We start from the raw sequence: 12378 nt of genomic DNA on the forward strand, positions 1-12378 counted from the left end.
ATATGACCAAAATTCTAGACCAACATTTGAAAAGGGCGTAACTGCCAAATTTTATTCCTTTTGATTCTTAGTCTACATATACAGCTATATATGTAGACGAAGAATCAAGGCTGTTATGCTCTTTTCAAATTTCGGTCTAGAATTATGGATCATCATGGCGTTAAAAATAGTGCAAATTTGATATTTCCATGGATTCTTTATGGATCTTTTTCCAAAAAATTATGGGTAAATTATTATACGATCATGAGAAAATAGCAAGAATTTTATTGTTGTTCTTTGTCATGTCTTACGTATTTTGCTAAATTTTAGCTAAGTTATGGATTCAAAAATATTTGTTTTTGAGGTTCCCAAACTATCATTTATTGTTGCGTTTTATGGAACAATCGGATGTTATTTACGGAGCGTTTTTTTATTTTTCATGAATAATCTTTGCACAATTAAAGGTACAAAGTAAGAGCTGCCTAGAAAATCATTAAATTGAAAACCATGCAGGTCAAACACCAATTGGAATGTAGAGCCATTGAAGAAAAACAAGATGTGTGATGGATAATAAATACCTATGCTACAAAGCATTATTCTAACCAGAAATACGTATCTGTCAAGATACAATTAAGTGGTGGAATTCAATGGGATTGTACAAACTCGTCTTATGACAAGTGAAGACATTCCACTAAAAAGCTCACAATAATTTTCTTAACTAATCAGAATGTTTGACAATAAGATGGTGGGCAGTGGATACGCAGATTACCAAATATAGATACAATGTTTTTGGAATCTCCAATTTCCAGGGAACAACATCAGGTTCATTCAAAGATTATCATTAGCATGTAATTTTAAATAAAAAAAACTCTTGGCATGATTATTTGAGTTACGGATCCGATAAAAATGTAAACGTAATGTTGTGCTTGTACTAATGCTGTGATGGTAAAATTTAGTTACTCAATACATTACATTTGGTATCATGTTTACGAAAAATTGTTCTTTCATTGCGTTTATTCAAGACGCAAGAATAAGGTAAACCTCGTATCTTGCGTTAAATCGTTATATCCATCCAACATTGATTGGCTCCGCTCAACCTCGAGACAAATCTCGCGTTTGATGTCCAAAAATTTCGAGATGCAGAAATATGCATCAAAGTCACCAAACTCTTGATTGACAATTTCCGCGATCCTCTGCCTCTGTCGATGGAAACAATAGGCCCAACCTAACGGGTTCTTCTCTTAACATGTTTATTCGTTACTGAATTTGACAAAACAAAACATTTTGTTCTAAGAGGTTTTGGGTTTGGTTTGGCTTTTTTTTGCTCATATGACATGCTCGACTCTTTTCGTGAGGCTACAAATTCCATAAAAAAGGTCCATCTCAGTGCATAAAAAACGCACGCCAAAGCACTCCGCGAGTTCCTTCGCGAGCCAGTCAGTCAATAAGGCAGCAGCCATCAACCATCAAATTGAAAGGGAAAAGACGATGGGGAGACAAAATGCACCTTTTTCCCTAGCGAGTCGGGGGATCCGTCGTTTTGCAGGCAGTAAAATCGGAAGGGAAGAAAAAAAATCGCAGAGATTGATGATCATCATCCTTCTGACGAGACTTTGACGAATTCCGGTTCTTCGTCGATCCACCGTGGTTGTGGTTGTTGTGTTTTCCGCGTCAGATTCGCCAGCAGATTTTGATTGTTTTTATTCCTTCTTTTTCTATTGAATGGATTGCAACGCATGGTTGGGACGGCATTTCCCTTGTAGGATTTTTTTTAGTAGAATAAAGTGTTTTACATGAGTTATAGCTATTTTGAAAATCTATCGTTCATAGAGTTTCTTCCATTATCACTATGTTATAGCATATATAGTAATACAAAATAAGATAGAAAAATAAGATAAGATAGACCCAATAATCAAAGAAATAATAGAGAAATAAAAAAGCGTTTAGTTAAAACACTGCATTCATTAGTTTACTGTTAATGCCGGATGTGGTAGGTATATAATGTCAATGAGTTTCCCGAGTCGATCATCTACAATGCCAACATCGCATAATATAGCAAAATGCCAATCTGGTTCTATGATGGTAGTATTAGTATTAGTGTGAATAGAATTATCAAAACTAAAACTACACTTTTATGAGTTATTTATTCCAATTTGAAGGATTGTTGTCCTACATATGTATAAACAAAACAATTGAAATATAGACCAATCATTATCACTCTTCTTAAATAGTATTCTCCTGAAATCTCTATTCAATACAGTTTGATCTATCAGAAGATTTCAATAGCAGTAAACAACGAACCTGCTATTTTTCTTTCTGAAGACTGCAAATTTAGAGCACCGTGATCCGACTGGAAACTGGGGAATTGAAACAATTGAAGATGCTTGATAAAAAATTCTTTTGTTATACTGGAACTTCTTATTATTGCGTGTGGTAGGATGCCTTCAATGCCTGTCCAGCCGAGCAGCGAGCGTTGGCGATGGAAACTGCTGCTACCTTGTTTCCTATATCCTTCCTCTCTGATCAGACGGGGTCGCGAAACAAGAGACACAAACGTGTGGAGGCAGACGGAATGGAGAGATTGAGCGTTTTTTGGGTAAATATTCTGCGGAAAGTCGTGATGTCTCGTCAATCTGGTGAGGCGACACATTGCAACTGGGAGGATGACGACAACGACGGAAGAAAGTCTCGACAGAATACTGTAGCCGCCCTCCGTGTTGCAATGCGTTAAGCTTCATAGGTGTAGCTATGTAAGGAAGTAGAGTTCCTTCATAATGTTGGTCTGTACTGGGATTGGAGCGTAAGTCATAAAACAGAGTTTTATTAGTCGATTTCGCATCTTTTGATTAAAAATGGTAATCAACATATATCGACATGGATATAAATATTGTATAAAATATTGGCATATACAATTACTGTATTTAAATAAAAAACCCAGATTAATCCACCTACAGTGAGATTTTGACCCTTCCTTAGTTATAAGGAATTTTATTCCAGACTCCAGTATTTAAAACGAGATAAAACTACTCAGCTTCCCACGGCGATTTACCGTGAAAGTGACAAAATAATTGCCTACCCAAAGGCGGATGTCTTGGGTTGAGTGACAACTTAACGAATGATAACGTACTGTACTTCATGCCTATCTATAAGGCGCTCGTCGGATTGAATAACTATTGTGACATGGTTAGCAATTATCGTAACGCTGGTTGCATATATTGTACTCGTAATTTCCAGAGACCTCGATATTAATTAATCCAGAACTAACTAAATCAGTCATTGATCTGAGCGAAACTCAATAGCGTTCAATAATAACATATATTTCACCTTATGGATGCCTAATTTGGTAAAACTAAACTTGTTCAATACCTTAAAAATGAGCGAGATTTTTATGGTAGTAAATTTCAGAATTTGCACACATACGCACACATACATGTATACAAGTGATCTATTAGTGTCTCAAAACATGCTCACATTTGCTATCTAGCTTCTACTGAAGAAATTTTTGAAATTCCTTTCAATTTTTACGTTTTTGCTTTTCTGAGAAGATTTTTTTGTACATGCTTCTATATGTTCCTCAATAAAAATCATTTGTTTCTTTGAAACAAATCAGAAAAATAGGCATAATTCCATATCATATCATTTGTTATAATTATATTTTCAATGTCAAAATGAATTTGTTTTAAATACCATACATTTTATTTAATAATTAACGATATTTCTTGATAGATTAATACGTAACACACTTGCGTAACGCATACAAAGTGAAATTATAGACACTTCCGAAGGAAGGGTCAAAAATGTAAGATTTCAATGCACTGTATTAAAATTTTCCGAAATGGTATATGCCAAAATTTTATAAAGTTTCTGTAAGGTGCTTTGCTTATGCCACAGATAACAGACATTGAAGCTAGAACAAATTTTATTGAAAATCCTGTGTAAACTTTTGAATTGATATACGTTGGCCTACTACTGCCATCTACTCAACTGATTGCGGCAGTACATAAGGATGCAGCTGAATTTCAACCGTCGAACGCAGCCAATGCATTTGACAGCCGCAATCGGGCTGCGTTTTCAATAACAATGATTCTTGCGCCATCTCCAATCGATTGCCAAACGCGGTCCCAATTTAAAATACATTTGAATTAACGGTTGCGGATGTTTACACACGTATGGGATGCTAGCCTCAACATCTGTTATCTGTGCTTATGCATAACTGTATTAAAATCTGTCATCCGCTGGTTGTGTGTATTGGATTCATTACCTCCCCTTTTAATATATATCGGGTGACCACCAAAAAAACGGTAATGACTTCAATACTTTTCTATCAACACAATAATGCGCTCAAAGAATTTTTTTTAAAATGTATCCCCAGAATATTCAGAAAATTTCCGTACAAACGTCACTTTTATTATTTCAGCTTTTCTGCGTCGCAGCATGTGTGAAATAATGAAAATGACAGTTGTGCGTTGCTTCCGTATTGAAAACGCGAGTACTTCTCTATTTGGATTCCGTGGGGATTGTCCTTAAAACATGCCTACTACAAGCCTACAAATATCCTGGGAAAAGTACACGGTGAACCTTTTAAGCGTGAATATGTTTCGTAGAATTGTCACAGGATCAGAAACAGCATCCGGAAAATCGATTGTGTCTTGCAACAAAATAACAAATTTTGGTGATCATTTTTCAAGGCTCTCATAGATGTGAAAAATTTCTCCGCAGTACAAATAGCACGTGCTACCCAAGCATTCACCGCCAGAATGCACCACGTGGCGGCCAAATTAAAAAAAAAACATGGTAGTAGTTTTTTTTCTGGAGGTATGTTTTTCTTAGGCGACTATCTGGCGCGTATTTTTCGTTGCGACCAAAAATGAGCGGAAGAATAGATTTTTTTATGAGCGGTACAGTATGTCTTCATTTGACTATATCTGTCTCTATGAAGTACTCTGGTAGGGAAAAGTCAAAAATTGGCATAAAAACCCTGCATCTTTTTTTAAATACAGTTTTTTACAAATACAACACATTGAGCAAATCAGGGGCATCGACTTCATCCGTAAGGATCTTTGCGATGAAAACGGTTTGCATATTTGACCTTCTCTTATCTAGTGTTTCGATACCCAAAAGTGTGCTTCGGTGTTCGTACGGTGGGAGGTTCGTAGGGTCTCTCCTGGAAAGGCCTCGAAGAGCATTGCGGACAAATTTCCGTTGAATTGCTTCAAAACGGACAATCCAAAGTCTGTTGTAAGGACACCAGACAAGCACTGCTGACTCCAGTATAGAGCGTACAAGAGCACAATAGAGGGATTTCGAACACAGCGGGTCAGCAAGCATCAGGATAAAACCAAGCTGTCTATTTGCGCGAGCTATAACATCTTCGTAATGAGGGCGGAGCAATAGCTCAGAATCCAATAAAACTCCGAGATCTTCAACTATGTTGAGGCGTTCCAAAGTATGTCCGACCAAAGAATAATTGAATAGAATCAGCTGTCTTTTCTTGGTATACGATATTGTGCTACATTTGGCCACACAAAGCTCGAGAAAGTTACGCTTGCTCTATTCTTCAAATAAGGTCAACAGATTCTGTAGCTCCAGACAATCTCCAATGTTTTTGATGATCGAGTAAATTTTCATATCATCAGCGTAGAAAATGCGTTTTCCTCTAGGCACTACAACAGCAGCATCGTTGATGAACAGGGAAAACAAGAGAGGATCAAAATTACTCCCTTGTGGGACACCTGACGTGATTGCGATAGTCCTGGAAAGCGCTGCACCTAGCCTTACATTCATTGATCTTCGTTCGATCTTCGCTGTTGAGATATAATTTTAGCATTTTTGGAAGAGTGCGGTGTTTATGATGCTTTCGAAAAGTTTAGAGCAAGCAATCAACGAAGTAATACCCCGGTAGTTGGAGATGTTGCATTTGTCTCCTTTCTTGTGCACTGGAAAAAAGAGAGTTGATTTCCAAGCAGCAGGAAAGGTTCTTCCGGGAAATTTTCAAGACATTAGTTTTCAACGGATATACTTTAAAGTTTCCATTCTTTAAATTGTTTGGGAAATAGTTTGGAATTTCTGAAAGAAGTTATGTAGAGTTTTCGCCGACAAATCTTTGGAAACTCCACTGGAAATTCTTCAGAATTTCCTCGGGGAATGGTTCCTAATACTTACGAGGAATTGTTAAGAATTTCTACAGAATGTTCTTTAAAGTTTTCCGGAATTTCCATTCAAATTCCTCAGAACTCCTCACATGATATTTTTAAATGTTCATAAAAATCTGTAAGGTAGTTCAACGGGAAGCTTTTCGAAATTTTAAAGGAATTTCTTTGGAAAATTCACTGAATGACGATGGGAGATTCTTTCGAATTTCTACGAGCATTTGTTCAAAAAGAGGAAGTATTGTTTAGCCGATAGTCTTTCGCTCTCCATTTGACTGAAAAACACGTTAAGCCGAAAGTCAGCTAGCCGAATCTATTTGGTCGTAACGGTTACTTACTTGAAACGGTTATTATGTCGAAAACGGTTTGGGCGAAAATGCCAGTTAGCCAAAAGTGACATACTACAGAATTGGTTATTTGGCTGAAAATACCATTTGACCAAACGACCATTAAACAGAAAGGGTCCTTTGGCCGAAAGGGTCATATGGACAAAAATGACATTTGCTCAACAAGAAATACGGCAGAAAGTGTCGAAATTTTGGCAAAATGTACAGTTCTGGCAAACGACCATTTTGCCCAAATGACCTATTCCGAAAAACGACTCTTTCGAATGACATTTTCGGGCATTTGTCTATTTTTGCCAAACGATCATTTCGGTCAAACCGGTTCTGAACTTGATTTTAAGATTAAAAAATCACCCTAATAAAGTTAAAAAATGTCGGCCAAATGACATTTTCGGCCATAAGACTTTGCTAGATGATCAGATCGGTAGAACGACATTTTTGGTGGTATGATTATCTCGGATTTATGATTGACTCGGCCAATTGACATATTCGGCTACACAATTTTCGGTGTGGTCTTAGGCCAAAACGGTCTTACCGGTCTTTTGTCCAAAACTTATTCGGTGGAATGGCATATATTGGTTGTAGGACAAAAGGTCGAAGGTCAAAAGGTCGAATGACAAAAGGTCGAAGGTCGAAAGGTCGAAAGGACAAAAGGTCGAAGGGTCCAAAGGTCGAAGGGACAAAAGGTCGAAACAAAAAATCTGTGTCAAAAGGTCGAAGGGTCAAAAGGTCGAAAGAACAAAAGGCCGTAACAAGAAATCTGAGTCAAAAGGTCGAAGGTAAAAACGTCGAAAGGACAAAAGATTGAAGGGTCAAAAGGTCGAAAGGACAAAAAGTCGAAACAAAAAATCAAAAGATCGAAAGGACAAAAGGTCGAAAGGATAAAACGTCGAAAGAACAAAAGATGGAACTAACGGTTGTGGGACAAAAGATCGAAGAATTAAAAGGTGAGATGGGATAAGATGTCGAAATATTAAAAAATGAGGGAAAACGTCGAGTATTCATCAACCATTCTTTTCACATTTATGATTATTTTTTCTTCTTTTAATCATAGGCTTTTCCTTCGGGTTTCGCACATTTATATTTATATGTACTTAACCTGATTTTCATTGTTGAATTTTTCTATTTTAGTCATAGACTGTTTTTCGGGTTCCGCATATTTATATTAATTTGTGTTTTACCTGAATATATTTTACTGTTGAATTTTTCCTTATTCTAATCCTTCCGAGTTTCGCATATTTATGTTGATTGGTATTTCACTTGATAATATTTCATTCAAGAATTTTCACTTTGTTCAAATACAGGGTATTCTTCTGGGGTATATTGTCAACTCAACAATCTCATCAAAGTGTTGCTAGGCTTAATTTACTTAAATTCCAATTCCTGAAACTAGTTCTTCAGTAATTTTCATCAAAATGATCATTTTTTATTATTGTCATTTATTTGAAGGCTCAGGCGCCAGGAGACATAACGGAGCCATAACTTGGTTGAAATGTTTGTACAATTTCATGATTTGCTTCTTAATTTATATGTTAGCATTGGGGAGCCGAAAAACTCGCGGCTTGGTCGAGGTTAAGGACAACAAGAAAAAATAGGAAGGGAAGGGGCCTAGGATCTATAACGTTGTTCTTGAGCAGCGTTGCTGTGCTGTTCTCACTGCTGACAGAGGACGAACTGTAAAGATACAAACAAAGCGTTTTTGCCGAGCGGAGTGGGTGTGGGCGAGGTGAACATGGCCCAACGAAAGACAGGGGAGTTAAACTGACACATTTATACGTTTCAAAAAGTTATATACCAGGGCCATGTAGTCAAGGTCAAGCTTACCCAGCACATCTCTAATATTCTCCTTTTCTGGTTTCCCTTGGGCCCGGAGGGATACACATAAATCGGACCTGGCAAATCCGTATTCGGGACAGTTCCAGACTACGTGGTTGATGTCTTGATAGCCTACACCGCAGCTGCATTGATTACTGTCTGCGAGCCCTATTCGATAGGAATTCGCGTTTAATGAGTAATGCTCGGGTACTTATTCAAAAGGACGTATGTGATTTTGTAAACAAAGATTTAAACGTCGATTTGTCCAATCTGATGGCACTCCCACGCAAATCATCACCACAGGCAGGAAGGTGGAGGATTCGGCTACCTGTTGGTGGTGTTGGTTTGCGTAGGAGTGCCTTCAAATCGGACAAATCGGCGTTTGAATCTTTGTTTACAAAATCACATACGTCCTTTTGAATATGTACCTGAGAATGGTTGGACATTAGACGACACACCACTTCAATGAAGTCTCGACTAAGATCCAACTCCTTGAAGCAGGGTTTCTTAGATACATGCGGGAGAATGGAATGTAACCATCTCCCCAAATCTCCTTCATCCTATTTTTTCTGCCAATCGAACAAAACCTGTTGACGAACAATTTTTAAATATTCCTTAAAGGCGATTTGACGCTCGTATATATCGCCTTCCATAGCGCCCACCTTGGAAAGTGAATCCGCTTTCTCATTACCCGGAATTGAGCAATGTGAAGGGACCCATGCAAAGGTGATGGTGTACAAGCGATTCGATAGAGCACTCAATGTGGTTCGTATTTCGTTCAGGAAATACGGTGAGTGCTGCACCGGCCTCATTGAACGAATTGCCTCAAGGGAGCTGAGACTATCCGTGAAAATGAAGTATTTATCAGAGGGAAGAGAGGCTATTCGCTCTAATGCGTAGTGTATAGCCGCTAGTTCCGCGACATATACTGAACAAGGATTCTGAAGTTTTCGAGCGGCGCTATGAAATTCATTAAAAACACCAAAACCAGTGGTATCCCACGGATCTCTTGTCTCATGGTCAGATCAAAAACTACAGTAGAACTGGAGGAGTCTAAGAAGCAACTACGATTGGGAACATTTGAGGAAGGGCCAATCTCCAGGCTCATTACCAGTGGTACAGTGTCATAAACTTTGATTGGAAGTTTCGTTTGATTTGCTTCTCAAAATTCTCAATTACCAATGGATTTAAAACCTCACACCGAATGAGGAACCTAATCGATAATTCTGCGAGGCGATCTGTCAAAGGAAGTACTCCCGCAAGTAACTCCAAGCTCATTGTATGAGACGAGTTCATACAGCCTAACGCGATACGGAGACAACGATATTGAATACGTCGTAGCTTTAAAATGTGAGTTTTCGCGGCGGATTTCAAACATAAACTACCGTATTCGAGAACCGACAGAATCGTTGTGCGATAAACAAAGCCGTAGCGTGGCCTCACGGCACCCTTGGCAAAACTTTAATGGGCGCCGCTTAATATTTTGCAGATGTTCTAAACATAGATCGCGTTAAAATCAGGATGATTAAAAATCAATGAATTGCGTGGTGTAAAATTTCTTTATGAATTCCTTAAACTCCTATAACCTTTATATATTCCATTTTTGAGGTATTATTTATTTATCATCAGACTAAGGCCGGAGTGGCCTGTGCTGCACATAAAAGACTTCTCCATTCAGCTCGGTCCATGGCTGCACTTCGCCAACCACGCAGTCTGCGGAGGGTCCGCAAGTCGTCCTCCACCTGATCGATCCACCTTGCCCGCTGTGCACCTCGCCTTCTTGTTCCCGTCGGATCGTTGTCGAGAACCATTTTCACCGGATTACTGTCCGACATTCTGGCTACGTGCCCGGCTCACCGCAGTCTTCCGATTTTCGCGGTGTGAACGATGGATGGTTCTCCCAACAGCTGATGCAACTCGTGGTTCATTCGCCTCCTCCACGTACCGTCCGCCATCTGCACCCCACCATAGATGGTACGCAACACTTTCCTTTCGAAAACTTCCAGTGCGCGTTGGTCCTCCACGAGCATCGTCCAGGTCTCGTGTCCGTAGAGAACTACCGGTCTTATAAGCGTTTTGTAGATAGTCAGTTTGGTACGGCGGCGAACTCTATTCGATCGGAGCGTCTTGCGGAGTCCAAAGTACGTACGATTTCCAGCCACTATGCGTCTCCGAATTTCTCTGCTGGTATCGTTATCGGCGGTCACCAGTGAGCCCAAGTACACGAATTCTTCAACCACCTCGATTTCGTCACCACCGATAGAAACTCGTGCCCTCTCTTGAGCCTCTTCCTATCATGTACTTCGTCTTCGACGTGTTGATGACTAGTCCAATCCGTTTAGCTTCGCTTTTCAGTCTGATGTAGGCTTCTTCCATCCTCTCAAAGTTACGTGCCATAATATCAATGTCGTCGGCGAAACCAAATAACTGGACGGACTTCGTGAAAATCGTACCACTCGTGTCAATCCCTGCCCTTCGTATTACTCCCTCTAAAGCGATGTTGAATAGCAGACACGAAAGACCATCACCTTGCCGTAACCCTCTACGGGTTTCGAAGGGACTCGAGAATGCCCCTGAAACTCGAACTACTCACATCACCCGATCCATCGTCGCCTTGATCAACCGTATCAGTTTATCCGGAAATCCGTTTTCGTGCATTAGCTGCCATAGCTGGTCCCGATCGATTGTATCATATGCGGCTTTGAAGTCGATAAATAGATGATGTGTGGGCACGTTGTATTCGCGGCATTTCTGCAATACCTGACGTATGGCGAACACCTGGTCTGTGGTAGAGCGTTCACCCACAAATCCCGCCTGGTACTGCCCCACGAACTCTCTTGCAATTGGTGTTAGTCGACGGCATAAAATTTGGGAGAGTACCTTGTAGGCGGCGTTCAGCAATGTGATTGCGCGGTAGTTGCTACAATCCAGCTTATCGCCCTTTTTGTAGATGGGACACACGACACCTTCCATCCACTCCTGCGGCAGAACCTCATCCTCTCAAACCTTGGTAATCACCCAGTGCAGCGCTCTAGCCAGTGCTTCACCACCGTGTTTAAACAGCTCTCCTGGTAGTTGGTCAACTCCAGGGGCTTTGTTGTTTTTCAGCCAGCCGATCTCCTCCTGGATTTCCTGGAGATTCGGAGCCGGAAATCGCATGTCCTGCGCGCGTGCTCCTAGGTTCATTACCATACCGCCACCGTTGTCTGCCATATCGCCATTCAGGTGCTCTTCGTAGTGCTGCCGCCACCTTTGGATCACCTCACGCTCGTTCGTAAGAAGGTTCCCGTTTATGTCCTTACACATATCGGGCTGTGGCACGTGGCCCTTACGTGAACGGTTCAACTTCTCATAGAACTTTCGTGCGTTGTTAGCGCGGTACAGTTCCTCCGTCTCTTCACGGTCTCGATCTTCCTGCTGGCGGATTTTCCTCCGGAAAATCGCATTTGTCTGTTCCGCGCCCGTTTGTATCGTGCCTCGTTCGCCCTCGTGCGGTGTTGCAGCAATCTCGCCAATGCTGCATTCTTCTCCTCAACTAACTGCTCACATTCGCCGTCATACCAGTCGTTTCTCTGATCCGGAGCCACCGTGCCTAGTGCAGCGGTTGCGGTGCTTCCAATGGCGGATCGAATATCTCTCCAGCCATCTTCAAGAGATGCTGCGCCTAGCTGCTCTTCCGTTGGGAGTGCCACTTCCAGTTGCTGCGCGTAGTCTTGGGCTAGTCTACCGTCTTGTAGCCGCCCAATGTTAAGCCGCGGCGGACGACTCCGACGCGTGTTGATCACCGTCGAGAGTTTTGAGCGCAGACATACTGCGACGAGGTAGTGGTCGGATTCAATATTCGCACTGCGGTAAGTGCGAACGTTCGTGATGTCGGAGAAGAATTTACCGTCGATTAGAACGTGGTCGATTTGGTTTTCCGTTACTTGATTAGGTGATTTCCATGTGGCCTTGTGGATATTCTTGGGGGGAAGAAAGTGCTTCGGACTACCATTCCGCGGGAGGCTGCAAAGTTTATGCATCGTTGGCCGTTGTCGTTCGATACGGTATGCAGACTATCCGGTCCGATGACCGGTCTATACATTTCCTCC

This window comes from Armigeres subalbatus, chromosome 2 (assembly GCF_024139115.2).
Source record: "Armigeres subalbatus isolate Guangzhou_Male chromosome 2, GZ_Asu_2, whole genome shotgun sequence".
Classification (NCBI taxonomy): domain Eukaryota; kingdom Metazoa; phylum Arthropoda; class Insecta; order Diptera; family Culicidae; genus Armigeres; species Armigeres subalbatus.